General features: G+C 38.9%; 1 long non-coding RNA gene across 1 annotated transcript in view; it reads right to left on the minus strand.

Moving 5' to 3' along the window:
• The window catches only part of LOC105468861 (uncharacterized), a 58966-nt gene that overhangs the window by 30631 nt on the left and 432 nt on the right, over positions 1–27903 (minus strand). The gene's annotated exons all lie outside the window — the stretch shown is intronic.

The following is a 27903-nucleotide window of genomic DNA, read 5'->3' on the forward strand; positions in this document are numbered from 1 at the left end:
TAATCCCAGCTACTTGGGAGGCTGAGGCAGGAGAATCACTCGAACCTGGGAGGTGGAGGTTGCAATGAGCTGAGATTGCACCACTGCACTCCAGCCTGGGTGACAGAGTGAGACTCTGTCTCAGAAACAAGCAAACAAACAAACAAGCAAATAAAAACAAGGTTATTAAAGAGATTAATTGGTCCTCCTTAGCATACTGGAGTGGGTAAAAAGAAAAAAAAAGAGGTTAATTGGTAGCATATAATCAATAATGCATTAAATCAGTAGATGAACCATGAAAACTGAAAATTCCCTGTGCCACCAAAGTCCCTTTCTTTCGAATGCCCTTCACCTTGCTTATGGCTGATGATGAGGTCAGAGGTCTTTCTGCTGAGGCTTGTGTGTACAGCCTCCACCAGGTCCCTCTGATCCATTTGTGCCTCTGGTGCTTGACTTGGACCTCAGCTGTGGGTTCTGCTTCTACTTGTGCCATCTCAGACGCGTTCTCAGTTGAGTTTTCAGCTACTTAAAAAGTTTGAAACTCACAGCCTCCATGCAGAACATTCAAACTCTTAACCTACAGGAAGTCCAAAATCTGCACGTCAGTTCCCTTGGTATAGTTGCCCTTTTCATCTCCGGATCCAATATATTAACTCTAGCTATCAAGGTTTTTCCAGGAAATGAAACCAACTTCCGGGTTGGTGCCTTTGAAAGATCCTTAAACATAATCACATTTGCAAAGACCTTTTTTCCAAATAAGGCACCATTTGCAAGTTGATATCTTTGAGTGGCCATTACTCAGCTGACTACAGCTGCTATCATTGGCTGAGCTAGAGGATCTGTGGACTAATAATAAGAAGGGATGGGGGAAATTTTTTCCAAGAAATAGCCTAATATATTGAAAGCAATTAATCTCTGGATGAATTATTTCTTTCTGTACAATTTTTCTCCATTTTCTAAGCTCACAGCAATGTACAGCTAATACTTGTATAATAAAAAGTATTATAAGGGAAAAAATTGTAACAGATAATTTATTGACATTGAAATAATTTCATCATCACTAAATAAAAAAAGCTACAAAACAATGTAAATTTTGATAATTTTTGTTTTAAAATACACACACACATACAGTAAAAAATAGTACAGGTGCATACATCAAAATGTTAATAGTGGCTAGGCCTGGTGGCTCATGCCTGTAATCCTAACACTTTGGGAGGCTGAGACAGGAGGATTGCTTGAGCCCAGGAGTTCAAGACCAGCCAGGGCAACAGAGGGATACCTTGTCTACAAAAAATTTAAAAATTTAGCCAGGCATGGTGGTGTGTGCCTGTAGTTTCAGTTACTCAGGAGGCTGAGGTGGGAGGATTGTTTGATCCTGGGAGGTTGAGGCTGCAGCGAGCCATGATTATGCCATGGTACTGCAGCCTGGGCAACAGAGCCAGACCTTGTCTTAAAAAAACAAAAAAAAAGTTAATAGTGCTTACCTTTGAGCGGTAGAATTATGACTAATTTTTGTTTTACATTGTATTTCTGGTGTTTTCAAATTTTCTGCATTAATTACTCATGAATTTTATAATGAGATAAAAAGATAAGTATTATTTTTAAAAAATAAGACAGGCCAAGCTTAGTGGCTTATGCCTGTACTCCTAGCAGTTTGGGAGGCCGAGGCAGGAGGATCACTGGAGCCCAGAAGTCTGAGACCAGCCCAGACAACATAGTGAGACTCCATCTCTACAAAAAAAATTATTTTTAAAAAATTAGCTGGATGTGTGGCATACGACCATAGTGCCAGCTACTTGGGAGGCTGAAATGGAAGGATCACTTGAGCCTGGGAGGTGGAGGCTGCAGTGAGCCATGATTGTAGCTACTGCACTCCAGCCTGTGTGACAGAGCAAGACCCTGACTCAAAATAAATAAATAGAATTGTATAAGAGATATTAGAAATTAGAAGTATGTAAATGATAGGATAAGAAATTATTGTGTTAGAACCCATAGGCCTTCATATTAAATTATTTTAATATCAGATGGCATGCTGGAATAATAATGTGACTCCTATAACTGGAACCATAGAAGAGAATGTTTTAAATGCTCTCTGAATGTATAAAGAAAAAATAAGATTTAATTGTGACATTCTGACACCCACATGCTAGGGTAAGTTCAACACCTGTGCAGGCTGCCTTCCCTCCCAGACAGTTGTATCTGAACACCACTGTGGACTAACAAAACTAATAATTTACAATATTGGCATGCTTCTTCCATATGTCATTCACAGGTCTGCTTCATTCCTACAGATTAAACACCTCTCCAGGATCCTAGATTCATGCCATTGCTCCTAGCACTTCCACCTTCTCACTTTTAAATTAAATGAGGGCTGGCTCTGTCCAAGAACACAATCTTTATTTTGTAAAGAAGGCATCTACCTCACATTTGGCTTTGCATTTCTCCAAATTCCAGACTTCTGCTGGCAGGATGTTCGAGTCCCAAAAGTGAATCCTGGCAAATCCAGATTCTGTTCCCACCACAGGGGATGGAGCCTCACAAATGTGCAGCTAGGTGCCTTTGTAGTCTAAGCCTCTCAAGAGTACATTTTCTGGTGCTAGAAACAGGTCTCCATCTCTGCCTGTTGGTAATCACTAATTAAAGGTTTGGGTAAGATTTCCTCGCAGCAAGAATCCTGCTGTGAATTTCCTGCCTCCTAAATCTTAGTCCCTTGCCTGACCACACCAGATGCCAATCTTGTACAATTAGGAGGTGGAAACAATCTGCCAGGATCCTGAATCCTGCATGTGGCTGCACAAGCTTCTCATCCAACACATACACAAGAGGACGCTGGACAAATGCCCATGCTTTGCTGCCAGTTCATGCTAGATTCCAAACCCTATCAGGTCTCTCGCCTCAGCAGCTGGACTGAACAAAGTGGACTCCCTGAGGTTACTTTTGCCCTCCTGACTCGAGAACGTCCCACACACGAATCCCAAGGCAGGGAAGAGATGAAAAGATGAAAGCATTACAAGAGTTAACCAAAGCTGAGTCGCCAGAGGTCACTGACGGGGAAAGTCTTCTCTCAGCCCACTTCTGTTTATAACCACTTTATTCCTTCAGCAGAATCCCCTGCAGAATCATCTCTCTGAAACCTCCATCTATATCTGAAATCCCCATTTTTGTCCTGGAGTCTCTTCAGAGATCCTTTTTCTTTGAAAGGAAGGATGGAAACCTTGAGCGCCCCCTGGAGGTAGGAGTGTGTTAGTAAGCGTCTCCTTGGACTGTGGTTCTTTTTGTACCGGTTGATAGCAGCTTTAGTGCCAGTTGGTTGATACCTTTGACACCTGAATTGCTGATTTTCGCCGTTTCCAGTGCTGCCTCTAGGTGACCTGTCTACAACTTCTATGACAGCTGACTGGGGCTTCCACCTTCTTTGTATTCTAGCCTTGATAAGGGGAAGGATCCCTTGCCCTGCTGCAGAAGTAAAACAGCCTGTTTCTCAGCCTTGTCCTCCATTTTCTCCTCTCAGACAGTTTGTTACTCCTACAATTCTACTTGACATCTCTCTAACTTGCATTGCTCCCTTCTTCTGTATCCTTATTACTGCTCTTCAGTTTGTATAAAATTATTGTCCTACCTTCAGCCCTTATCCTTATGAAACCCTTTTCCATTCTTTAAAAGCCCAGTTCACCGGCCACTTTCCCCACACCTACCTCTGAAATCTTGTAGAACTTATTTACAAAGTTCTTATCATACACTGCCTTGTATTTTAGTTATCTCTCTATATATTATCTTACCATATCCAACCAATTACCCAGCACGGTGTCTAAGATCCAGTATGCAGTTAATAATCATTAGATAAAAGTTGAATTAAGTTGTTGAAGGATGTTTTCAAACACCCAATTTTCTAAGAATAGAGAAAACGTTACTGTTAAAGATTAAAAAATACAAAGAAAGGAAGAAATAGAAAAAATAGATGGGGCAGGCAGAGACACAGGAAAGAATAGTGACCATATAACTATAAGTCAATACATGAGAATACCAGTATGTTATAGAAAGAGCACAGAACTAAGTGTCAGAAAACTGAGCTCAAGTCTCGTTTGGTTTTTAATGAACTAAATGATCACTAAACTACTCCCTGGGCCTCAGCGTTTTCTCTAAAGAACCAAAGCAGTGGGTTATATGACCTCTGAAGTTTATTACCACGTTGGCATTGTATGACCATCTCTCTATTCAGGCATAGTGGTAGTTGATTAAACAAGATAGCGCTCAGATTGCACCTGTCACAGAGACTGGCATAATATGTGTGCTAATAAATGCTAGTTCCTCTTTTCTTCGCACATAATGGAAATATTCTGCAACACTCTCAATTTTAATAAAGGGAAAAGTTTGCCTTTATCCATTGAGGATGGAGGTATACTGAATATTTGTCTGATAACATGGTAAAAGAGAATTGTACAACTTGTTTAATCTTATTTTATGGAAGAATTTTCCAGTGGTTAAGTCGTTTTTTTCCTCCAGGTCTTGCCATATGCTATTTCAAGGGGAAGCTTCTATTCTACAACAAACTACTTTTTGAGTCAAATGAAGAACTGAAAAATAGTTAGGCTTAAACAAATTCTTAGTCAACCACATCATGGTCTGGAAAGACACAAAAACCATTTGGCAAAGATTGTTCTAAATACTGTGAAAAAGGAGAAAGGTAGCAGGTGATACCAATCAAAAAGGCGAACAACTTTAAATAGGATATTAGCTGATTCCAGAGAATTAAACAAAATTTTTGGAACCTATGACAATTGCAGATATTCAGATTAATATGTGTAGGAACAACTTATGTATCCATGATTTTAAAGGAATAAGGAGGTCTATTTGTGGGACTTTTTGCATTTACTAAACTTTAGTTCTTTATATTTCTAAAAACTGATTTAATTTCACCATTTTATCAAGATCTTTTCCTGACTTATTTAAGAGAAGTCTAAACTACCTGCCATTCCTGCAAAAATGTGGTGTTCTTTCACTCCTCTGTGCTTTTGTGGGTGCTGTTTCCTCCTCCTGCAAGTCTTCCCTCCTATTCTACCCTTCAAAACCTATTTTAAATATCGGTGAAGACATGCTATACTCCAGTTAGCAAAGTTGCTCCACTGTGGTCCACCAGTCTTGGCTCATAGCTCTCTTATTTTCATGATCACTGAGGCCCTCACTGGGTGAACACCAGGTGCACCCAGTTGGGGATCAGTGTAGGATTTGAGGAGGAAGCTGATTAGGACACCAGCACTCAATTATAAGAAGCTAGGAGCCTTTCTTTATTGAACATCTAATACTATTATATGTTTAAAAAAAAAACTGTATGTAATGTTTTCCTCTGATGCTGTTCTGAGTATATTCTGAGAGGCTCTTAATAGAAGTGAAATTGTGTGGGGGGGAGTGGAGGGGATCTACAAGAGGAGGGTGCTGAGCTAGGAGGGCAAAGATAAGAAACTCCAGTCCTAGAAGTTTTTGCAAGACACAAGGTCTAAGTTTCCCCATTCCCATATTCTCACTTAGTTGACCTTTTATGGTTCTTCAGATTTCAGCTTCCTCAGGAAAGTGTTTCATGATCTTTCTGTTGAGAACGATCACAACATCATAAACCTCTCATCCATAGTATTTAACATAGTTGTAAATGTATCTGTATATGTGATTTTTTGACGGACATCTGTTTCCACTAGCAGACTCATGAAAATAGAAACTTATATCTGGTTTTGCTTACCACTATTCTCTAGGATAAAACCTGGTACGTAGTATGATTTCAATATTAGTAGAGCAAATTAATGTTGTTGCATAAAAGGCAGTAGGGTAAACCAAATTGAAACATGGATTTGAAGGAACTGCTTAAAGTAACTTATCAGTATTGCTAATCATCAACGATAGAATCATACAGGTTTGAGAACTCTGTGAAAGGGCATGAAAAGTTTTTTTCCTCCTGACACCAAACATATGCTATCTTTTCCAACATCACTTCTTCAGCTCTCTGACACCAATTGAATGTCCAACAATTCAATTAATTTCTGACATTATCTACCTAGACTTAGCATCAGATCCCATAGTTCAAAGGGTTCAGTCCTACAAGACTGCCCCCACTTCAGATGCTGTTTGCAAGTTTTGGGCCACCAGTACTTCTGACCAACCAGCTGTAAATCAGGGTTCCTTTGATCCCCTACCTCATGTTTGACAATTTGCTAGAACAGCTCACACAACTTAAAAAGGCACTTTGCTTATGTTTACTGGTTTATTATAAAGGATATGAATGAACAGCCAGATGGAGAAATATATAAGGTGAGGTTCAGAAGAGTATCTGCAGGAGCATCTGTCCCCATGGAGTTGGGATGCACCACCCTCCCAGTACAGGTGTTCACCAACCTGGAAGCTCCCTAAACCCCATAGTTTAGGGGTTTTTGTGAAAGTTTCATTACATAGGCATGGCTGATTAAATTATTGGGAAATGGTAAACAAATTCCATCTCCAACCCCTTTCTCCTCCTTGGAGGCTGAGGGTTAGGGCTAAAATTCCAAGCTTCTAATCAAGGCTTAGATATTCTGGCTATCAGTCCCCATCCTGAAGCAGCTATCTAGGGGCCAAGAGTTGCTTCATTAGAACAAAAGATCCTTGCATCATCCTTATTACCCAGGAAATTCCAAGGATTTTAGGAGCTCTGTGCCAGGAACAGGGGCAATGACCATATATATTTCTATGGTGCCACAGGGTGGCAATAAATTTAAGACTGTACATTTAAGGGTATATACAGTTAATAAGTAGTTTGTAAGCATGATGCCAACAATGTTGTTAACCAAGGTTTTAAGGTAATGACAAATCATTAGGTTGCACTTGCATTTCATCGTAATTTGTTAATACTCACTAACTTCTTGAATAGACATATTAATGACATCAGCATGCTTTCACTCAGTAATTACAACCCTCCCCTTCCCACTTCATCTAGCCCCAACACCATCTTACTCTGAGTCATTTATTTGATAATTAGACGTACAGACACCCATGAGAATATGTAGCTAAATAAAAATTCTGACGCTGTGTTCCTGATAGCTTTTCCAAGGAGGCAGAGGTAGATGCATTTTAACAACCATGGCCCCTTCACAAGACTTACGAATTCAGATGTCAACTTTCTTTGCTTTTCCTATTCTCCAACACTTAACATAGCAAAACATACTTTCTGGTACAAACTATAAATAAGTTGATAATTTAAAGGAATAAGTCAGACCTTATCAACCTATATACTACAACTCAAAACTGATACTGACAGAGTAATAGAAAGCAAATCATATACAATCTATAGATTGAGACATTCAGTCATTAATTCCCTCAACGAATATTTGTTGAATGCCTTCTATGTACCTGACTCTAGACATACAGGAGACCTATACAAGGTGTATAGGACATGAAGTGAATTCAGCATGTAATCTGCTTTCATGAAATTCCCAATCTTGTTGAGGAGAGAAAAAAATCCATAATTAAAACTAAGATAAAAGAAGGGTTCTACTAAAGTGTAGGAAAAAGGCAACCAAATCAGGTTAGGTGGCTAGGAGAGATTTCCTGGCAAGCTACATTTGGAAGGATGAGCTAAATGAAAACAGCGAGGTAGGAATAAGAGGAGATTTTAAACAACAGGAAACATATATTATGGAGATCACAACTTAACCAGTAAGCTATGATTTATTACATGTCTCCTTAAAAATGTTCAACCTGTGAACATTCAGAAATACAAAGCTCTGCTCTGGAGCAAAGGTACATCAACTATTTCAGACATGCCAGGAGTTAGTGGTCAGGTGGGGTCATTTTAGTCCTAGCCATGTGACCACTGGGTTATTCCTTAGTCTGTGATAGGGTGGCAAACTCAAATGCCTACCATGAGTGAAGTCAGCAGAGCAAGGACTTGAAGTAAGCTGAAGGTAAGCTGGAGTGTGAGGTGTGAAATGAACCATATATGCCCCTTGCAAGGGTGAGTAGCCACAGTGCCAGCTGATGTTATGTTGTCAGAACGTGGCCTCAGTGTTGCTATGGCTTTCTTTTTCTCTCAACTTGCAAATGCTGATAACTAATACAAAATTTTAAACTGTTGTCTGCAAACATAGTCTTGGTCCAAAAGCTCCTTCAGCTGATAAGCAACTTCAGAAAAGTCTCAGGATATAAAATAAATGTGCAAAACTAAGTAGCATTCCTATACACCAACAACAGTCAAGTTGAGAGCCAAATCAGGAATGTAATCCCATTCACAATTGCCACACACACACACACACACACACACACACTACCTGGAAATACAGCTAAGGGAGGTAAAAGATCTATACAAGGAGAATTACAAAACACTGGTCAAAGAAATCAGAGATGACACAAAGAAAAAAACATTCCATGCTTACAGATAGGAAGAATCAATATCATTAAAATGGCCATACTGCTCAAAGCAATTTATAGATTCTATGCTATTCCTATTAAACTACCAATGACATTCTTCGCAGAACTAGAAAAAACAATTTTAAAGTTCATATGGAACCAAAAAAGAGCCCAAATAGGCAAGGCAATCCTAAGCAAAAAAAAAAAAAAAAGCTGGAAATGTCACTCTACCCGACTTCAAATTATACTAGAGGGCTATAGTAACCAAAACAGCATGATAATGGTACAAAAACAGACACAGAGACCAATGGAACAGCATAGTGAACCCAGAAGTAAGGCCACACACCTTCAACTATCTAGTCTTTGACAAAGCTGACAAAAACGATGGGGAAAGGACTACTATTCAATAAATGGTGCTGGGATAACTGACTAGCCATATGCAGAAGATTGAAACAGGACTCCCTTCCTTATACCATGTACAAAAATCAACTGAAGATAGATTAAAGATTTAGGTTTCATGATGAAGACGCCAAAAGCAATTGCAACAGAAGCAAAAATTGACAAATGGGATCTAATTAAACTAAAGAGCTTCTGCACAGGAAAGGAAACTATCAATAGAGTAAACAGACAACCTACAGAATGTAAGAAAATTTTTGCAAACTATGCACCTCACAAAGGTCTAATAATATCCAGCATCTATAAGGAACTTAAACAAATTTACAAGAAAAAAAAAACCCATTAAAAAGTCGGCAAAAAACATGAACAGGCACTTTTCAAAAGAAGGCATATGTGTGGCCAACAATCATATTAAAAAACTCAACGTCACTGATCATTAGAGAAATGCAAATCAAAACCACAATGAGATAGTATCTCACACCAGTCAAAAATGGTTCTATTTTTTTTTTTTTAAAGACAGAGTCTTACTCTGTCACCCAGGCTACAGTGCAGTGGTGCGATCTCAGCTCACTGCAACCTCTGCCTCCCAGGTTCAAGTGATTCTCCTGCCTCAGCTTCCCTAGTAGCTGAGATTACAGATACATGCCACTGTGCCCAGCTAATTTTTGTATTTTTAGTAGAAACGGGATTTCTCCCTGTTGGCAGGCTAATCTTGAACTCCTGACTTAAAAGGATCCACCCACCTTAGCCTCCCAAAGTGCTGGGATTACAGGCATGAGCCATCGCACCTGACCCAGAATGGCTATTATTAAAAAGTCAAAAAATAACAGATGCTAATGAGGTTGTGGAGGAAAAGGAATGCTTATACACTGTTGGTGGGAGGATAAATTAGTTCAGCCTTTGTGGAAGACAGTGTGGTGATTCCTCAAAGACCTATAAACAGAAATACCATTCAACCGAGCAATCCCATCACTGAGTATATACCCAAAGAAATATAAATCATTCTATCATAAAGACACATGCACATGTATGTTCACTGCAGCGCTATTGACAATAGCAAAGGCATGGAATCAACCTAAATGCCCATCGGTGGTGGACTGAATAAAGAAAATGTGGTACATATACACCATGGAATACTATGCAGCCATAAAAAAGAACAAGATGATGTCCTTTGAGGAAACATGGATGGAGCTGGAGGCCATTATCCTTAGCAAACTAATGTAGGAACAGAAAACCAAACACCACGTGCTCTCACTTATAAGTGGGAGCTAAGTGATGAGAATACATGGTTACATAGAGAGAAAAAACACACTTGGGCCTATTGGAGGGTGGAGGCTAGGAGAAGGGAGAGGATCAGGAAAAATAACTAATGACTACTAGGCCTAATACCTGGCTGATGAAATAATCTGTACAACAAACTCCCATGAAACAAGTTTACTTGTATAACAAACCTGCACATGTACTCCTGAACTTAAAAATTACATTTAAAAAACAAAATAACCTAAATAAATAGATAAATAAAACAAAAAATGGTATGTGGGCCAAACAAAAAAACTATGCAGGCTGAAGCCTGCAGAGGACAACTTTATGGCCTTTGATTTTTGTATAATTGATGTATTTGCTCTTAATTTTCAATGTTTTACAAAAATTACAAACGTTATTATTAACCCTCATGTTCAGCAAGATCGAATGCATCTAGACTATTAACAATGTTAGTAGGAAGAGACATGCAATTAGTTTCAAAACAAAAATAGATGCAGTAAAAATTGAAAATGATAAATGTATGTACTGATGGGATAAATTATTCAGGAATAATGACAATTCCGAGGAACAAAGGTCTGATCATGCAATCACTCATATATCTATGCTATCAACAATAATAAAGAAGAAGAATAAAAAAATTGTCAGAAGGAAAGGCTTTATGGGTGTACAGCTAGAGAAGGAAGATTAATGTCAGATGCCGGAATCAAGTTAATTCTGGATAAAAACATCATTTGTTAAGGAACTTGAGGACTGAACATGATAAAAATGCACCTGCTGGAACTTTTTACATAGCCACACTTAAGTTCTGTAGTTTAAGGACATCATAGCTGCCAAGGAGATTTCTACACTTGCAGCCATCACCAAGGAGGGAGATTTCCTTCCTAAACATATGTTCAATATAGTGGAAACTAGTATATGAGAAAAGATAGCTGAGAGATTATACAGAAAGTAGGAGAATAGAGCATGTGTAGTCTGTGATGTTGAAGGCAAACTAATTTTTTAAAGCATTAATTATAAATGTTTACAATTCAAATAGTATAAAAAAGACACAGTAAAAACCAAGTTTTCCTTTTTTCCTATGCCCCCAGTTTCCTGCCTAAAGGTGACCGTTATTAGGAATTTAAATATTTCCTTTCTTACACATAAGTGCACATTATATGCACTGTTCTGTAACTTTTTTCCCATTTAATATATTTTGGAGATTGTTCTATATCAATTCATATAGGTATGCCTTATTTATTTTAAAAACTACATTATAGGCCGGGCGCGGTGGCTCAAGCCTGTAATCCCAGCACTTTGGGAGGCCGAGACGGGCGGATCATGAGGTCAGGAAATCGAGACCATCCTGGCTAACACGGTGAAACCCCGTCTCTACTAAAAAATACAAAAAACTAGCCGAGCGAGGTGGCGGGTGCCTGTAGTCCCAGCTACTCGGGAGGCTGAGGCAGGAGAATGGCGCAAACCCGGGAGGCGGAGCTTGCAGTGAGCTGAGATCCGGCCACTGCACTCCAGCCTGGGCGACAGCGCGAGACTCCGTCTCAAAAAAAAAAAAAAAAAAAAAAAAAAAACTACATTATAGATATACTATAACTTATATAATCAATACCCGATTGATGGATCTATATTGTAGTATTTTGCTATTATAAACAATAGGTGTGCTGGTTCTCTTCAGAGAACCTATTTGGTGGAATTCCAGCCAGTGCCTGCAAACATAAACGTCCCTTAGTTCTTTTGGTCTTGAGAACAAATAAACTTAGAAACAGCCATTTGGAAATGAACTTGTTCATTACTAGAGAAGAACTGTGTGGAAGGAGGTAAATGTGGCAGAATGCCCAGCAGGAAAACTAAATAGAAAATTAGGCCAGGATTGCTTCTCAGCCTTTTGGCTAAGATCAAGTATAAAAATTAGGCTGGGCGTGGTGACTCGTGCCTGTAATCCCAGCACTTTGGGAGGCTGAGGTGGGTGGATCACTTGAGGCCAGGAGTTCAAGGTTATAGTGAGCTATGATTGTGCCACTGCACTCCAGCTTTAATGACAGAATGGGACATTGTCTCTAATAATAATAATAATTTTAAAATAATTAGCAAGCTCATAAAGGGCTTCATCTAATAACGTAAAGAATTTGACCTTATCCTAAAAGACATGCAGAGCCAGATTGGTGTTAAGCAGAATGACAGGATTATAAGAAACGTTTACTGTAACTACGATGAGAAGAATAGATTAGAGAGGAACCAGTAAAGAGAGAGAGCAGCCAAAAGAGGGACTATTCAAGTCATCCAAGAAATAATTTATGAGGATTTTAACTGAGGTGATCGCAATGGAAATGGAGAGGAGGGGATATGGTATCAGAAAATCATGAAGGGATAACATCTGCAGACCTTTGGCTGATCTGACAGGGGTCTGATTGGATGGGCAGAATCTAGGATGAATACTGTGTTTCTGGATTGGCCCACTTAGTATTAGTCACCACATCAGAAAGGAACAAGTATAGGGAGAAAGATGATTAGTTGTGTTTTGGATGTTTGACCGTCTGGGGCCTACAGGTGGTTATATCCAATAGGCAGTAGAATATATAGGTCCAAAGCTCAACGACAGCACTACATACCAAAAGCAGACATTCATGTATGTATATGATGGGTGAAACTGAGAATGGAACAGGCCACCTGAGGATTATATAACCTTAATAGGACAAAAGGAAAAGTGGGGAGAACACTAGAAAAGGAGACCTTTAGGTGGGAGGCAAAGGAAAAGGAGTCATGGAAGGAAGACAAGGCCTTGGATGAACATTCAAAAATTAAATAAAACTTACATTGGCATAATAAAGGTTTCAAAGGCAGATATTCTTATCAGAGTCTCATGTGATTGGTGACTTAAGGTCTGAGATGACTAGCCCAGGATTGCTCAACTATTAAAATAGCCAAGCTGAGTTTAACCCAAGCTTTTCCAAAATTCTAGAGATGATTTTTCCACCTTACTGGCTCCAAATTCCTTATTATGCATAGGAATTTGAAAAATAAGGTCACAAACGAGAAAACCGAGAATTTGAATAATAAGGTCACAGACTATCAAAACCAGGAAAGCAGAGATGGGAAAGAGATGATACCAGTACAGTACCAACCTCATCAATAACTCCTATTCCCATGTTTTTGCGCGTTAGGAAATAACATCTCAGAAAAGTTAAAACAACAAAACCACAACCAAAAAAAAAACCCTACCATAAAATCCTAAAAAACTGCAATTTTCCTCCTTTAGCACTCACATACAAAGAAACATTAACTCTGCATAGGGATGTGTGTGCTCGGGATTTTAATAATAAAGCCATCAGAAACTAAATAGTATCTTTTTCTGTACTATGGTCATTAGAGGGAGAACCATGAGGCTACTTAAGCCTTGTTCTACCTCACAAAATGTTCTTTGTTTTATGCAAATGTACTGGCTGTGGGAGATATTAGATGTCGTTTTCATGAGTAGGACATGAGTGTTAGAGGTAAGTTGACAATCTCCTTATAAAGATATTAGCAAAACAGTGTTATTATGGCCCTGCAACACCTTAGAAATATTTTCACTATAATCCATCTTGTGATAATTATACCTGTTTTACTGGAATTTGACCTGAAAGAATAGAACTTGGTCATCAAGTTTCCAATCTTGTTGAAAGGGCACATTTTTGCAGCTGACATGAAAAAAAGAATTTTTCTAAGTAATGTGTAGGTTGGGCATGGTGACTCATGCCTGTAATTCCAGCACTTTGGGAGGCCAAGGTGGGAGGATCACTTGATCCCAGGAGTTTGAGACCAGCCTGGGCAACATGGCGAAACCCCATCTCTACAAAAGATAGAAAAAAAAAATTAGCCAGGCATGGTGCTGTGTGCCTATGGTCCTAGCTACTTGGGAGCCTGCGATAGGAGGATCGCCTGAGCCTAGGAGGTCAAGGCTGCAGTGAGCCATGCTCGTGTCACTGCACTCCAGCCTGGGTGACAGAATGAGACCATGTCTCAAAAAAACAAAACGAAACAAAACAAACAAACAAAAGAAAATACACAAACAGAAGAAAAAATTTAAAAAATAATACGTGTAGTACAAAGCTGAGTTATATACTGGTGTACTGCAATTGGGTAGATTCCAAATGCAGGTTTGAACAAGATTATTTCAAGGTCACTTTCCTTATGTGGATTAGCGAGCTTGAGGAAGAGTTCTCAACCCAGAAGCTCCAACCTGTAAAAGTGGTTTCAGCTGGAGTAACTGTGTTCTCACCATGGGAAAAAGCCTTTCAGTCCTTGCAATAGCAAATTTCAGGAGCTGACCTCTTTTAGATCCTCTAAACAAGTCCATATAAATTAGGGTAGTAGGCAGAAAGATAATACTGATTTCATTCGTTCAGAAAATATTTGTTGAGGCCAGACACAGTGGCTCACACCTGTAATCCCAGCACTTTGGGGGGCCAAGTCAGGAGAATTGCTTGAGGTCAGGAGTTCAAGACCAGCCTGGCCAACATGGCAAAACCCCGTCTCTACTAAAAATACAAAAATCAGCCGGGCATGGTGGCACGCACCTGTGATCCTAAGTACTCGGGGGTGGGGGCGGGGTGGGGGCTAAGAGAATAGCTTGAACCCAGGAGGAGGGTGCAGTGAGCTGAGACTGTGCCACAGAGCTTCAGCCTGGGTAACACAGCGAGATTCCGTCTCAAAAAAAAAAAAAAAAAAGAAAGAAAGAAAGAAAGAAAGAAAGAAAGAAAGAAAGAAAGAAAAAGAAAAAGAAAACATTCATTGAATGAATGTGAAGTCACTACAGATATCACAATGAATGAGGAATGGATTCTGCCCACAAATAACAGTCTGGGGTGGGGACGTGGCGCAGCTAATTAGCTGGGTTAAGGCTGACATTTCTGTTAGGAACTTGAAGTACAGGTATTTTGTGTTGTTAATCCACAGTCTTAGGAGTGTAGAACAAGAAACATGGCATGTAGCAAAGTTGGCATCCTAATGTGAATGTTGAAAGGCTCAGTTGGTATTTTCTCACTGTTGCCTGGAGCCACTTGCTCTTCTTCTTCCCGGTGGAAGGGTCCTTCCCTGCAATTCCAGCAACACTTTCAGGATGTGGCCTCTGAGAGATTACATATCTTTTAGTCAAAAGGGCAACTGGCTCCACTGAGAGCGTTAACTGGACACATTTACCAGAGTACAATGTAACTTCTAACTGTGCTTTGGCTTCCTTCTCTTTTCCTTCTCCTAAGGAAATAATCAGAGCTCATATAAACATGCACATGCAAGTATGTCAATATACATGGAAATATCAGGAACCATCTAAATGACAAACAGCAGGGGTGTGGTTAAATAAATTGTGGCTACCTTTATGGTGTAGTACTATGCAGCCATTAAAATGATTATTATAGGAAAACAAAGGAATATATATCCATCATATGCTGTTATAAAAATTGCTTATAAAAGTATAATGTGGTATAAATTATATTTTCCAAATATGTGTGTATTCATGTTTGTATGTGGACAGAAAAAGACTAAAAAAATAGAAAACTCTGATATTAATAGTGGCTATCTCTGCAAAGAATTATGAGTTTTCTTCTTGGTGCTTTTCTCGTGTTTTCCAAATTATCCAAAATGTACATGTGTTACTTTCACTATTTGAAAAAATTATGTTTTTAAGAAGAAAAAACAAAAAGTGGTCTAGTTCTTCCTATTTTGTAGCTCTCTTTGACAAAGAAGTTTCACCAAATTCCCCAGGGGCTGGAACAGAAAGCTATTTTAGTGATGCCAACTGTGCCAACTCAAAACATTACTCAGAGAACTTGTATCTGAAGGCAAAGAAGAGTCACTTCCTATGCTGTCTTAGGGAACACTCACCAGGAGCTGCAGGAAATCTTCAAAGATCTTTCTGTTGTTGTTGTTCAAGGATTTTTATTTCTGTTATCTCTGGGGCCTCACAAGCAATACCAAAGTCTCTGCCATATCTCCCAGTATACCAAGTGGCCATGTGTAAGTAGGTTTATTGGTGGCCTTGAGTAATATCCCAGAGTTTCTGAGAGAGACTGGCAAAATGGGCTCTATTTGGAGTCAGAACAGCATAATTTTAGAACACAGACTCTGTAGGCAAACAGATCTTAGTTAAAATTCAAACTCTGAAGTGTATTAATTATATGGTCTTGGCTATATTACTTAATCTCTTTGTGTCTCAACTTCTTCATCGGTCAATTAGAACATAATAATATATGCTTATAATGTTTCTACGATGGGTAAAAGTTATAATACATGTTAAGTAAGTATTTAGCAAACCATATTGCTCATAGTAAGCAACAACGAATGAAAGCTATTATATTACTATAGTAAGTAACATAAAAGAGAGAAAAGTAAGTGTCATGAGAGATCAAGCAAACTCACAGTCCTGGTTGAAAAGATGGTAAAAGGCTTTGTGGAAGGAGAGAATTTAGATATTCTACTTTTTCTTTCTTTGTTTTAAATTTTATTAGAGATGAGGTCTCACTCTGTTTCCCAGGCTGCACTGTGTTGCCCATGCTGGATTGCTCAAGCAATCCTCTCACCTCAGTCTCCTGAGTTGCTGGGACTACAGGTATGTGCCACCACGCCAAGCTCAGAACATTTAGATATAGCTGTGCTTTTAGTTTAATACCAAAAATTACATATGTGTGCTAACCAAAAACCCTGGTAACTTAATGACTAAAATCTTTACCCAAGTTTGTACATTGTAGCTTTTCATACCACTCAGAGTTTACATTTTAAACTTTATTTTAGGCAGTGTTATTACAAAATAGTCTGGTACAAATAATCACCCTGCTAAATCAGAAAAAGAGAGAGAGAGAGAAAGTAATAGTCTACATGGAAGACATAGTAAATTGACCTTATTAAATCTGTTTCCTCCTCCAAAACTGGGGTAAGGGGGTAGTTCTTAATGAAGAGTATTACCTCCATCCTCCCCCCACCCACCCCAGGGTGTTTGGAAATCTGTGCATGCTTTTGTTCAGTTGTCACAATGATTGGGAGAGCTATTAGCATTTACGGGTTGGAGCCAGAGATGCTAAATGTCCTGCCATGCTCAGGACAATCCCCTACATCCAAAAGCTGTTCTGCCCTAAATGCTAATAGCACTTCTTTTGAGAAATACCATTAGAAATACTATTAGAAGGTCTCCAATGGCCTTTCCAGCTCTACAAGTTTGTTAGTGAATTCTATTCATCCCTTTGAATTAGCATTGCTTTAGTATTCTAAATGTCAAATTTAATTAACAGGAAGACAATATGAACCAACTAAACATCTGTAAGGGTTAATTTTGGCTGGGCCACTGTGTTCAGCTGTTATTATTCAACATTATTCTGAACATTTCTGTGAGGGTGTTTGGATGAGAATGACATTTAAATCAGTGGACTCTGAGGAAAGCAGATCACCTTCCATAATGTGGGTGGGCTTTATTCAATCAGTTGAAGATCTGACTAGAGCAAAAGACTGACCTTCTGAGCAAGAAGGAATTCTGCCAGCACATGACCTTCAGATTAGAACTGTAAATTTTGTACTTTCCAGCCTCCATAATGGCATGAGCCAGTTACTTAAAATAAATCTCTCTCTCTCTCTCTCTCTCTCCCTCCCTCTCTCTCTGTCTCTGTCTCTGTGTGTGTGTGTGTGTGTGTGTGTGTATATATATATATATATGTACATATACACTACTTGTTCTTTTCCTCTGGGGAACGCTAATACGGCATCCTTATTTCTGGGCATAAGATTTAGAAAATATAGAAGGAAAAATGAAGACAATGCAAATTATCTCTACTGTTTACTCTGGATACAGATTGCCATGGTCTCATTTTGTGCACACCTCAAATGCTGAAATGCAACATTTGAAGTATTTGGGTTTCGGGATGCCGATGCCTCTGAGCATTTTACTGAGCATGTTTTCCTCTGCACTTTTAAACTCATGTGTACTTTGAGGATTATAACCCATGTTTCTGATCCATTTACACTTAACTCATCAAAATCTTGATTCACAATTATTTGACTTTCTGCACCTTATTAATGCTTGAACTCGCTCTATCAAGTCTTTGTTCTAAGTCACCTTTTGGTCCCTCAAAGAAAGAAAATTAAGTAATAACCCATGTTACAGTAAATTCAAGATACAAATTAAAAATATTCAAATTTTTAATTTACCCCTTTTTAAAGAAAATATATTTTTACTAATATCTTCATATGGAAAGACTTGTTGTTTTAACCCTATTGAAGATTTTCTCCCAGACGTGTTTTTAAATATACACATATCTTTGAATTAAAAGCAGCAAGCAATTTGTGCATAAAACATATTAAGTATGTTTATTTTCTTGCTTTGTTTATATGTACTGATGGTAGATTAATGTCAAGGTCAGTGAAATCACATGCAACCTATTTTAAAAGTTGTTTTTTTCATTTATTTTTCTTTTAGTGCTCATATTGTTTTGCAAAGTCTGTGTAATTTCATCTATGTAATTACTCTTTCAACACAAAACTTCCCTGATGTTGGCTTATTTCAACACAAACAGTATTATATCTGATCCAACAGGCTAATTCTCCTGAGACATCATATAGTAACAAACCACTATGAACGTAAAAAAAAAAAATTACAAAGAAATTGGGAATACAGTTTTGCACTTCTAAGGGGCTAGCCTCATAGTGCTAAGTTAACTTTCAGATCTCAACTTTTCTGCATAGTTCACAGAAAGAAAATAAAAGTGGCCGGGCGCGGTGGCTCATGTCTGTAATCCCAGCACTTTGGGAAGCTGAGGCGGACGGATCAGGAGATCAGGAGTTCAAGACCATCCTGACCAAAATGGTGAAACCCTGTCTCTACTAAAAATACAAAAAAATTAGCCGGGCGTGGTGGCGCATGCCTGTAATCACAGCTACTCAGGAGGCTGAGGCAGGAGAATCACTTGACCCCGGGAGGCAGAGGTTGCAGTGAGCCAAGATCGCACCACTGCACTCCAGCCTGGGCAACAGAACAAGACTCTGTCTCAAAAACAGAATAAAACAAAACAAAAACAGAAAAGAAAAGTAAAAATAAATTTCAGATCTCAGGACTCTTTGGGCACAGACTTTAATTTATAGATAGGAGTGAATTTCTTATGGCTGATTAATAAACTTTCAGACAATGTAAAGATTTCAAATGTTGGGAGGCTGAGGCAGGAGAATCGCTTGAACCTGGGAGGTGGAGGCTGCAGTGAGCCGAGATTGTGCCACTGCACTCCAGCCTGAACGAGAGAGCAAGAATACATCTCAGAAAAAAAAAAGTTTACAAAATGTTAAAATAACAACAAAACTCCCATTTATCTGGCTTTAATTCCCAGTTTTATTTCAAAATTAAGCATTTATCTGTAATAATCCAGACTTTAAGATAATAACAATTAATTAACCTGGTAGTAATTGTGGTCTATTTTTCAGAGAATTATGTACAATAATTATGTACATGCACCAGGCAAGCCTTTGCCTTCAAACTGCAATGTACTCAATGCTTAAAGGTAAAGAGGTGATCTTTTCAGGGAATCAATGGGAAGGGATATTTAAAATAAATTCATTGATCTGACTGATTTTTAAATTCAAGCAAGCTTTTTTCTTAATACAAAAGTAATACATGCTTATGACCTAAATTATAAAGAGGAAGGAAGGGAGAGAGGGAAGAAAGGAAGAAAGAAAGAGAGAGAGAGAGAGCTTTCATTTGTGAATACAGATGCAAGAATGTTATGAGGATTAAATAAGATAAATTGTGCAAACGTGCCTGTATAGCGCAAGCCCTGTCAATGAATATTACCTCTCAGTACAACTTTCTGGATCCTTTTTGTCTTAGTGTTTAAACAGGGCCACTGCTGGTTTTGATTTACATTTGAAAAGAGCACTGAGAATCTCAGAAGATAGTCACTTAAAATATATTTTTCTTCAGACTTTTTCGTACTGCGTAAGAGGAAGATTGTGGATAAAATTTTATCATTCATAAAATCAAGGCTGGTAATTTAAAAGCAGAAGCAAACCTTTGTTTCAAAAATTGAAATATATTTATTGTTCAACAATTTTTCCTCCAATAATAAATGATTTAAGCTTTTCCGTATACATATTGTCTCACACACTTTTTCACACAAACATCTTTTGAAAGAACAAAATATTTGGCTGGGCATGGTGGCTCATGCCTGTCATCACTTTGAGAGGCCAAGGTGGGAAGATTGCTTGAGCCTAGGAGTTTGAGACCAGTCTGAGCAACACAGACGCCGTTTCAAAAGAAAAAAAAAAAGAAGGAAAGAAAGAGAGAGAAGGAAGGAAGAATGGAAGAAAGGAAGGAAAAGACAGAGAGAGAAACAGAAAGAAAAGGAAAGAGAAAATGTACAAGACACTGGAATTACATCCATTTTTTCAGCCAATTATTCCTTTTAATTAGTGATAGAGCATTGTTGTTGGTCTTTGCCCCTTAAGACTATATTTGGGTTTGGGAGAAGTTAAATTACATTATGCTTATCTTCTCAACACTAAAAGTTAAAAATTCCACCTACTTCTCCTCCTATTGTCTCTATCTTAATTAGAGATACCGTGATCCAGGAAGTCAGCTAAACTATAAACCTGAGTCCTCCTAAGCCCCTCATGTTCCACGAATTATTGAGTCCTGTTGATTGTATTTTTAAATATCTCTGGAACCAATCCCTTGCTTTTCATCTTCATTGGCACTGCTTTAGTTCAGATCTGCAGTACTGAAATAGCTGAAATAGCCCCTGAGCCCATCTCCCAGCTTACCCTCTGATCTTTGCCAAAGAGAAAACCCTGCTTTGGCTACCCATTACATTACAGACCAATGGCATAAGGTCTTTCATGATGTGACCCCTCCTAAACTAACAAGAAACATATTCATGAACCATTTGCCAAAATATTAAAGTTATGCTGTGGATACTTAGGAGGCTGAGGTTGGAGGATTGTTTGAGCCCGGGACTCTAGTCTGGCTACAGAGCAACACTTTGTCTTAAATACATAAATAGAAAAGATGCTATTCCAGTGACTGGAATATGAATGTCCGTCCTTCCTTCCTTCCTTCCTTCCTTCCTTCCTTCCTTCCTTCCTTCCTTCCTTCCTTCCTTCTTTCTTTTCTTTTCTTTTTCTTTTTCTTTTTCTTTTTTTTTTTTTGAGATGGAGTCTTGCTCTGCTGCCCGGGCTGGAGTGCAGTGGTGCAATCTCAGCTCACTGCAACCTCCGCCTCCCAGGTTCAAGTGATTCTCCTTCCTCAGCCTCCCGAGTAGCTAGGATTACAGGTGTCCACCACCATGCCTAGCTAATTTTTGTACTTTTACTAGAGATGGGGTTTCGCCATGTTGGCCAGGCTGATTTCGAACTCCTGAACTCAGGTGATCCGCCTGCCTCGGCCTCCCAAAGTGCTGAGATTACAGGCCTGAGTCACAGCACCTGGCCTGGAATGTCCATTCTTTAGGGCACTTTCTATTATCGAGGAAACCAGAAAGCTGAATTAGCACTCATAAGATAGCCTCTCTCTCTCTCTTTTTTCTTTTTCTTAGCAACAGGGTCTTGCCCTGTCTCCAAAGCTGCAACCTCGAATGCCTGGACTCAAGTGATCCTCCTGACTCAGCCTCCTGAGTAGCTGGGACTGCGGGCACACACCACCATGCCTGGCTAATTTTCTAATTGTATTTTTTAAGAGATGAGGTGCCCCCTGTTACTGAGGCTGGTCTCAAAGTTCAGGCCTCAAGCAATCCTCCCATCTCAGCCTCCCGAGTAGCTGAGTCATGCATCCCTTTAACAACAAGAAATGCTTTATGCATTGCGCTACATTGCGCTACCATGTTGTTACTGCCATCACATCAATAGGCGATAGGAAATTTTCAACTCCATTATAATCTTACGGGACCGCTGTGCATGTAGTCCATCATTGTGTGAAATGTCATTAGGCAGCACATGACTGTATGTGGTAAACAAAGGCACTGCATAATTACAAGGGAGATTTCACTCAAGCTATAAGTGACCCTAAAAAACTTTTCTTTAGCCACAGAGAGTGTTCTTTGCTAATGTTCGGAATGTAGTGTTTGCATCCAGTAGATTGTCTGTGTCTCAGACTTTTGTCAGGGTAACACTGACAAAAATTTTCTTTCCAAGCTAATTCTCACCTCTTCATGACGTCTTCTTATATTTCCACCAAGTTACTCCCCTACCTGTTCTGTCATAGTACTGTATTCTCTGTTGAATATTTCTATTATAGCACTAGGTAGCATTAAAATTATTTATGAAGGTTGTTTTCTAACAGAGAGCTGTAAGTATTAGTGTTTAAAAGGACCAGCACTTGGGTCAATGAGATCTGGGTTTGAATTCTGATTCTCCCACTTACTTGTTGAATGGCCTTTGTCTAATCCCTTAACCTCTGTGAGCTACAGTGCCTCTGTAAGACGTGGATAATATAGTACCAGATTTGTGATATTGAGAGCATTAAATGGCATGCTGTGTAGAAAGCATTTTGCACAGTACCAGACACACAGAAAACACTTAGTAAAGTAGGTCTTACTGATCATCTTTGCAGTTAGCTTGACAGTAAAGAATCCCATGTCTAGGACATCCATTATACAGCCTTGCTTTTATTCTTAGTGGTTTATCTACATTGGTTTTGTTGTTGTTGTTGTTTGTTTTTTTATTTGGTTGGTTTTTTTGTTTGTTTGTTTTTTGCGACAAGGCCTCACTCTGTCACCCAGGCTGGAGTGCAGCCTTGACCTCCCAGGTTTAGGTGATCTTCTCACCTCAGCCTCCCAAGTAGTTGGGACTACAGGTGTGTGCCACCATGCCCGGCTAATTTTTTTGTATTTTTATTTATAGACACAAGGTCTCCTTATGTTACCCAAGCTGGTCTTGAAATCCTGGGCTCAAGCGATCCTCCTGCCTCTGTTAGGATTATAGGCGTGAGCCACTGCGCCTGGCAGTTTATCTACTTTGGAAAGCAAAAGCACTCTCTCTCTTTTAAGATTTTTTTTTGCCATTAGTTAGTGAACAGATTTTCTAAGACAACTAGTCTTAGAAAAGACACTGGTCTTTTGTCATTTAGACCAGTGGTTGTCAAAGTGTGATCTTTGAATCAGCAGTACTGGTATCACCTGTGAGTTTGTTAGACATGCACATTGAGAGGCTGGATCCCAACCCAGTGTATCAGAGTCTCTGGAGATGGGGACCAGGCAACTGTGATTTAACAAGCTATCCAGATGATTCTGAATTCTGTTACAATTTCAGAACCATTGACTAGACAGTATTTTCCTTTAAAATACAGTATTTTTCTTTAAAAGCTAATAACAGGTTTTGTTTTTGTTTTTGTTGTTGAGATGGAGTCTTGCTTTGTTGCCCAGGCTGGAGTGCAGTGGTTCAATCTCTGCTCACTGCAACCTCCACATCCTGGGGTCAAGTGATTCTCCTGTATCAGCCTCCTGAGTAGCTGGGATTTCAGGCACCCACCACCATGCCCAGCTAATTTTTACATTTTTAATACAGACAGATTTCACCATGTTGGCCAGGCTGGTCTCGAACACCTGAGCTCCAATGATCTGCCCGCCTCAGCCTCCCAAAGTGCTGAGATTACAGGCATGAGCCACCACGCCCAGCCATAAAAGCTAATGACAATATTTAAAAGCTAAATGTAGTATTTGAAAGCTAAAGGCAGTATTTTTCTTTAAAAGCTAATGTTGTTTTATACATCTAGAAAACATTATGCTGAGCAAAAGAAGCCAGATACAAAAGAGAACATACTGAATTATTCTATTTATATAAAGTTCTACAATAGGCAAACTAAGATGCTAATATAGGCAAAACAGAATAGTGGCTGCCTGGGGAGAAAGAGAGGAGAGGTTTGACTGGGAAGAGGCACGAGAGAACTTTCTGAAGTGTCGGAAAGCTCCATCTGTATCTTGATGGTGTGTGGATTATATGGGTGTATGCCTGTGTCAAAACACATGGAACTATATACTTGAGATCTGTACATTTCACTGTATATAAGTGAAATAAATACAAACAAAGAGTTAAAATAAAATAATGCCATTCTAATTCCTTCTGTATAAGTCTCATCAATAGGAGATATATAAGAAGGTCTATAAGATCCTCCATGATCTGGCCCCTTACCTCCTTTTCTAGCCTTATCTGTTACCACACTTTTGTCACCTTCTCTTTTCAGTCCTTCACCAACACTGACCTTTCAGTGTACCAATGGCATTTGTACCCTCCTTATATTCCTGCCCCAGGACCTTTGCACATGCTGTTATCACTCCCTAGAATGTTTCTTCTGCTCGTCTTAATGGGAGACTGGTTAACTCCCATTCTTCTTTTAGTTCCACTCTTCTGTTTCTCATTATACATGTCCATGGAAACTTTGTCCAGCTGCTGTGTATGCCTGTGCAGCTTGTTCATCTAAACAAGGGTTTCCAGCTGAGGTGACGACTAAAACTAAAATCAAGTTTGTGCTCCACTCACAAAGCCTTGCACATGGAGCAGGGTTGTAACAATCTGGAAAAGGGGGTGGCTTTTTCTAATTTACGAAAGTCATTGTTTGCTTGCCAAGCTTTACCTACTCTGGGCTCTTTCTGTTATATCCTTTCAAAAACCAGCACAAAGATACCATATGGGCTAGCAGCATCTCTGACCTTGTATTCCCCCTTCATACCACTTACCACAGTAATTTCACATTTATTTGGTTAATGCTTGTTTGCCCTACTTGTCAATAAGCATGATGACAGCAGGAAATTGTCTGGTTTTGCTTATTGTCAAGTTTCCTCAGCACCTGGAACAGTGTTGGGCACATAGTAGTTACCAGTAAATATATATATATTAAATCTATTCGTTATTTCTTTTTTTTTTTAGATGGAGTTTCACTCTTGTCGCCCAGGCTGGAGTGCAATGGCATGATCTTAGCTCACTGCAGCCTCCACCTCCCGGTTTCAAGCTATTCTCTCACCTCAGCCTCCCGAGTAGCAGGGATTACAGGCACCAGCCACCATGTCAGGCTAATTTTTGTATTTTTAGTAGAGATGGAGTTTCACCATGTTAGCCAGGCTAGTCTCGAACTCTTGATCTCAGGTGAGCCACCTGCCTCGGCCTCTCAAAGTGCTGGGATTACAGGCATGAGCCACCACGCCCGGCCGCCCCATTCGTTATTTCTTAATGCTGGATGAATATTAGGTTGCTTGAAGGTAGAGACTGTGTCTTATTTTCTTTTTTTATTGTCCCCTCCTCCCCATTGCCCCTGGAATTACCATACTGCTTTGCACGTAAATGGCATTCAGTAAATTCTTCCTGATTGATTTGAAAATGTTCAAAGAAGCCATATGATGTTCTGTTCATAGAAAACCAGATCTGCAAGCATATGATTACACATTGCATGAATGATGATGAACAGCTGCTATTTATGAAGCAGAAGAGACAAAAATGTTGAATGAATGAGAAATAGACTTCAGATGAAATGGGAAGGATTTAATTTAGCTTTTGAAACTCATTTCCTGATACGAAGCTTACAAGATACAAGGAGACAATGCCAAGGAAGGCTGTGAATTTTTTCTATATAACTAAATGATCTTGGAAAGTTCCAAGATGATCAACCACTTACTTGAAGGCTAAGGGGTATTTCTTACTGAATTCTCAACAGTCAAATATGAGATAGATATTTTAAAGTAAGTTTTTATTTTGGAATACTATTACAGAAAGTTTACTAAAAACAAAGATAGCATAGAGGGTTCCTGTATTGCCCTCATCCAGTTTCCCTCATTATTAACATCTTATATTACCATGGTACATTTGTCAAAATTAAGACTGAAATCTGTACATTACTATAAACTATGCTATAGATTCTTTGTTTGTTTTCCCAGTTGTATCTTCTTTCTGTCCCAAGTGAGATAGCTTTTTAAAGTTCTTTGATACCTTATAAACAAATCTGTGGTCTAAAGACCAAGCTCTGTGCATACAATTACATAAATTTAGACCTGCCTGGGTCCCTCATCTTGAGGTAAAAGTGCTTTGGCTTTCCAATCAATAGAACACAATCTCTAGTTCTGTCACTTGAACAGCTGTGTATCTTTGGGCATACTGTTTACTTATCCTAAGTCTTAGTTTCCTCATTTGTAAAATGTAGACCTATCCAACTGTGATGGTTCCTGAGATCTTTCACAGTAGGAGAATGCAGTGTTGAGAAACTTATGATTTTTTCTTTTTTAGAGAAGTAGGTCTCCCTATGCAGCCCAGCCTGGCTTTGATATCCTGGGCTCAAGCAATCTTCCTGCCTTAGTCTCTTGAGTAGCTGGAACTACAGGTACACATCAATGCACTCAGCAAAACTTATTTTTAATAGGTAATTAGACTTCTATGGTTATTAAATTAATACCACAAAAGTAGTACTCTGCATAGAATACCTGTGACATTTTACATATCTTAAATGAGTAACAAAGACTCTCCTCTGAGCCCTCTTCTCCCTCATCCTGTCTAGCTTGCCTCGCTCAGCTATAGCAAGAATTCTGAGTCAGTTTAGAGAGAAACCCACACCCTTGATATCTGATCACCCTGGCCTTTTTTCAGCACAAATTCTGTTAAGTTGGTTTAGCAAAAATTTCCCCATCCGTGATGTCTCTTCTTAGTAATTTTCCAACCACCAACCCCTCCAACTCTGCTCCTTGACTATAAATTCCCACTCCTTGCTGTAATTTGGAGTTGAGCCTGATCTCTCTCCTATTGTGATAGTCTTGACATCTATCAAAATAGTCCTGAATTAAGTGTTCCTTACTATTTTAACAAGTGTCAGAATATTTTTTCTTTAATGTAGTAACAATAATGTAGTAATATAAACTAATTTCCATTTATCACCCAATTCATCAGAAACATTTTTAAAATGGTTTTTTAAACATTCAAGTTTTAATAAGCCTCTTTAAAATATTTTTGCTTTGTTACAGATAATATGAATGCTGTAAGGCATTTTTCTACCATATGTGTCCTTTATCCAAATGTTCAGCACTTTTCTAATTTTATGACTAGACGTTGACTCCCACTTCCCAGCTCCCACTAATCTCTCACACACGGAGTAATTTTAATTTGAAATGCTGTAGTTGATTATCCTTTACTTGTAGAACTATATTTCAGAAACATCCTTCCTTTTATTGGGAAAGATGTTCTCAACAAAGGGAAGGATGTTTCTGTCTGCTGATGAAAATGTCATACCAAAGCACATCTTACTTTCTCAGGAGCTTACTCTACTCTACTCTCATCTCTTCCTCACCAACTGAGGAGTGCTTAGTAGTGCCTGGAACATTGGAAGTGCTGAACAAATGACTGCAGTCATTGAGACCTCAACTTTAATTTTTTTCAGCTTCATTTCAAAGTCTTCACTGCAAAAACCTCTTATTCTGACCTGCCGTTGCTTTACTTCCTTTTCTCATTCTCAACCAAGAGTTGTCTCTTTATCTGCAAAAGAAAGAGTGACTTGCAATCTGCAGATAAGGAAACTGATGTCCTGGTTATAAAGTTATCATGCAGAAATAATTCATGTATACTGGAATTTTATAGATGGTGCACTCTAGGTGGGTAATGACGTCTAAAAGAGAAAAGATATACAACATCAAGTAGGTGCCCAAGAAATGGTAGGTCCCTGCCTACCTCCTCATTTTTACAGATGAGGACATTTTTACAGAAGCCCGAATAGATAAGTAGTCACAATCATGTTCTAAGAAAAAAAAAAAAAAGGGTGGCGGATGCTGTATTTTATTTTTCATCATTCTCCGTTTCCTGCTGCTCATTCAGTTATGGTTTCATGGCCCATATAATAATTCCACAAGGCTCACCAATGTTATCTGCCACCTGGTAGAGAATAGATATAGTAACAGAGGCAAATATTTTGGTGAAGTATAACAGTTGTGT

The sequence above is a fragment of the Macaca nemestrina genome, chromosome 12, assembly GCF_043159975.1.
Source record: "Macaca nemestrina isolate mMacNem1 chromosome 12, mMacNem.hap1, whole genome shotgun sequence".
Classification (NCBI taxonomy): Eukaryota; Metazoa; Chordata; class Mammalia; order Primates; family Cercopithecidae; genus Macaca; species Macaca nemestrina.